The sequence below is a fragment of the Otolemur garnettii genome, unplaced genomic scaffold, assembly GCF_000181295.1.
Source record: "Otolemur garnettii isolate 467f Iridium unplaced genomic scaffold, OtoGar3 scaffold00046, whole genome shotgun sequence".
Taxonomy (NCBI): Eukaryota; Metazoa; Chordata; class Mammalia; order Primates; family Galagidae; genus Otolemur; species Otolemur garnettii.
In genome coordinates, this window is record NW_003852441.1 from 6,343,342 (window position 1) to 6,347,577 (window position 4,236).

Consider the following 4,236-nt stretch of genomic DNA (forward strand, 5'->3'; position numbering starts at 1 on the left):
CTATGAGTAGAATATGAATGTTTTGACATAATAACTAAGAAAGTTACATGAAGGCTATGTTAACCAGTTTGATGGAAGTGTCTTGGATTGTGTATGAAAACACCACATTGTACCCCCAAAGTGCATCAATGTACACAGTTACCATTCAATAAAAAAAAAAAAGAAAAGATGGTGCAGTCACACAGTGGACTACCATACAGCAAGGAAAATGAATACTTTCCTGCTTCACCCAACAATGGAGAAAATATGGATGAATCTCACAAAGAAGGCTGCACAAAAATTCCCATATTCAGAAGAGTACACACTATCTGGTTTCATTTACATAAAGTTTTAAAACAAGCAAAACATATCAGTGATAAGACCTTACCTTATAGAAGATAAAAGTCAGGATAGAGCTTGGGGGATGGGTAAAAGGTTATGGTAGGGTACAGCGTCTATGGTTCTGGTGATAGAAATTGTCCTATTTCTTGATTAAGTGCTGGGTACATTGAGTATATTCATTTTGCAAAATGTCATCTAACTCTACACTTGTGATTTTTTATCTTTTGTGTATGCATGTTTCAAAAATTACTGCTCATATATAAATTAATATGCATTTAAATATATATGCATTAAATATACTTGTAAAATATAAAGCAGTCTTCTAAGTTATTGTTTAGAGCAAAGAGGAAATTGAGAATGTAATTACAGAATAGATAGGAAATATATTACAGTGGGAGTATTGTATACAAACCCACAGTTTTAGTTCAAAATTGTACTCAGAAGAAAATTCATAGAAAACATTTTCAACATTACCAGGGAAAAAGAAATGAATGAAGCTTTTATCTAAAGAAGCTCAAAAAGCAGAAAAATATCAAATCACTACCAGAAACATAGAGAAATAAATTAATAAAAGTGATAGAAGAATATGAATAAGAAAGAAAAATAAAATGTATTAATAAATAGAAAAAATACTCTTAGGATAAAACAGTAAAAGAAACAAACATATGACCAGCCCAAGAGTGAAAAACATAAATACACAACAGAAAAGGTAGTAGATTCAGATCTTAATCTGCAAACTCGGGTCTGTCTGCTATAACTGGACTTCGTATTTTGAGATCCAGTCTGTGGAGTAGCAGCAACTTAGTTTTAGGCATTTAAGAGTTATCTTCTTTTTCTTAGGTCAGGATTCAGTTTTCATGGGGATAGGGTGTGCCACGGGCAGCAGGCCCAGCGGGTGGAGCCGTCTGAGGCAGTTGAGCGTCTGGTTTGGGTTATCAGACTTCTTTGCCATCATCTTCTCAGAACTCTGTGCCTATCTGATTTCTGGAAGTCAGTTTATGTAGATCACTGCTGAATGTGCCTTCTTTGCAGACCACAGGCCTTTTGGCAGGTCTTTCTCTCTTCCATCTAACTCCAATTCATGCATCTACAAGTGCTCCAGCAATTCTACACCTTCTATGCCCTTCTAGATGACAGGCAACTCATTTGCGCCAGTCCAAGAAACTCCTGCAGATATACTCTCTCAGGTGGCCAGAAATCCCCCTGGTTGAACAGTCCTCTGCAGGTGGCTCAGGTCTGTTGGTCTGTCTGCCTGGAGCTCACAGAGCCCTTTTGTTTATGACAGGCTGTGCCTTGCTGGCATGCTAACCTTAGACACATTTCCTCCCCTCAGGGAATTTGGTGGTGCAAATTTTATGGGTTCCTGGGGCAAGAGGTGAAAATATCTAGGAAGGAGAGGAGCGAAGGAATTTCTTTGTTGATTGATCATTAAAATCTCAGAGGCAGAGGTCAGAAAGATAATTTTAAGAGAATATGATGTACCTGTTTAAAGATCAAATCTTTAGTGGGTGTATACCACTGGGCAGGCGCTGTGGCAGAGGCAAGGATATAGAGGTTAATACAGACAAGATTTTCTCTCAAATACTTCTCTGTCTTTTTGTTACTCCACCTCTTCTATTTTCCCAATTTCTAAGTCCTTTTGTTTCTCTTACTACCTACTGAATGCAGCTGAATCTGCCCATCTCCCTCCACCTCTGTGGTCGTCCTTCTGGTCTTCTGTCTGGATGTCTCTTCTGTCAGGAGCTCTCCCCACTCTTCCCCCTACCTTAGCTGTGCTAAAAACTTCTGTTCCAACTGTTCTGAAATTCTTCCAGCTTTTGCCACATACCTTACCACTTTCACCTGTGAATTTCCTTTGGTGGAAATACTCACCTCCTCATCTTTGATGTGCCCAACTTAGTGTCTAGGAAGCCTTCCCCACCCTACTTCCTCAAATATGCTGTTGCCTCCACTTGAATATTCTAATATCACCTTTATTTCTTCTACCACGGTCCTTATCACTTTTTATTGCAAACACAAATAGGAAGAGCTAACATTATTGGGCATTTACTATGTGCCAGGTACTGGACAAAGTCCTTAGAAATATAATTTGATAGCCTATTGAACCTGGACACAGCTTTGAGAGGTGGGTACTACGTGTATTGTTCACTCCATTTTTCCAAAGAGAAAATTTAGGCTTAGAACAATTTTTGAAATTTGTCTTAAATTGTGTAAGTGGGAGAGGCAGAGGCTAAGGTGACCAGACATCCCACTTTTGATGGGACTGTCCCAGTTTTTAACAATTTGTCCCATGTCCCATGGCATTTTTAAAAAGTCCCAATTTTTGGAAAGAATGCATGACAAGCTAGGGAATGGCAGGAGAACGGAAGGGGAATATACGGTTTTCGGCTGCCATGTGGCTATTTCACCAGGATGTGAGTTTTATATTATTTTTGTTAATTTTATAATGTTAAACTTTAATAATAACAACTAATTGTTGAGAACTGATTATCGAGAACTACTTATCAAAGTTTGAATTGTTGATCAGTTAGAATTCGATGAGAAATATGCCAAAGAATAAAATAATACTATACATAATTTTTAATGTATTATATTTGTAAATTATACTTACGTTGAAATTAAAAAAAATTACAATACTATGTTTGTGTTCTATGAAAATTATTGTTGCTCCATATAGACCAAATTTTTAATTAAGAACCCTCCCCCCCATCAATCATGTCCCACTTTACCAATGTTAAAATCTGGTCACCTTAAAGATGGCAGACTGCAGCCAGCTTTCCACAGAGGCTCCTGTCCAGAAGAGAGTTAAAAGACAGAAGTTTAGAAAGTAAGCCAATGGAGACAAGAGAGAAGGTTGAAGAATGCACATCAACCCTGCTAAGGTGAGCTGTGACCTCAAAGATACAAACAAAAGGTACTAAATCCATCACTAAGCAGATGAGAGTCCCTGCCCCATGAGAAGGGATCTCAGTAAACTCCATACAAACAAGCGAGCAGAGTTCAAACTTCCTCCCATTCTATCCCACGGGAAAGACCCTCTAAAAACTGGACCTCCTACCCCTACTAGGGTGCCATGGCACTCTCCTGCCATGCATAAAACTGTATAAAACTGTATATATTCTCTACCTGCAACTCTGAACTCCCAGCACTCCCAGCACTCCCCTCCACTCTTACCCCAAGGTCTGGAAGCCTGTCCCCCATGTAGTCTAGATTATTGGGCATTTTCTCGAGAGGTGTGGATGGGGGAAGGGCTCTTGCTCATCTGTGCTGATTCTGCAGCATGGGAGTAAGGACAGGGAGGGAACAGGAGCGGCTGCAGTGCCCCTAGGCACAGAATAGCAGCAGGGGCGGGAACAATAAGGTTCACATCCCTGGGGCTATTCTGGACAGACACGCCCTGTCTCTCTGGGCAACCAGAGGAAGCCAAGCACCTTCTCCAGTGATAGCCAGCTACTGGCAGATGGAAGTATGGGCCCCATGAGTAAAGGGATGAGTAAAGGGAAGGCGAGAGGCCACAGTGGCCTGGGCAGAGAGCAGGGACTAGAATATGTGCAAAGAGCTGGCAGACTCTCAGGATTGGCCTAAGCCAGAAAACTGCTTTACTGAGGCTAAGACACACCTGGCCCTCAGGGGATCATAGCTGAGACAAAGGCAGGCAGGCAGAGGCATCTGATCTTCAGGGGAATATAGCTGGGACAGAAACAAATTCTGTTAAGTTGTGCTGTTCTGCCAGGAACATCAATCATGAGTGGGGCTGGAACTGAGAGAACCACCCCAACCCCCATTAAGCACCTGAAGTTGGCAGGCCTCACCCCCCACCCTGCCTGATAGTGGCCTGGCTAAGGAGACATAGATCTCCCTCTGACTCAGGCAGGCACAAACCCCTGGGTGATCTGCTCATTGGGGGGAACTGAG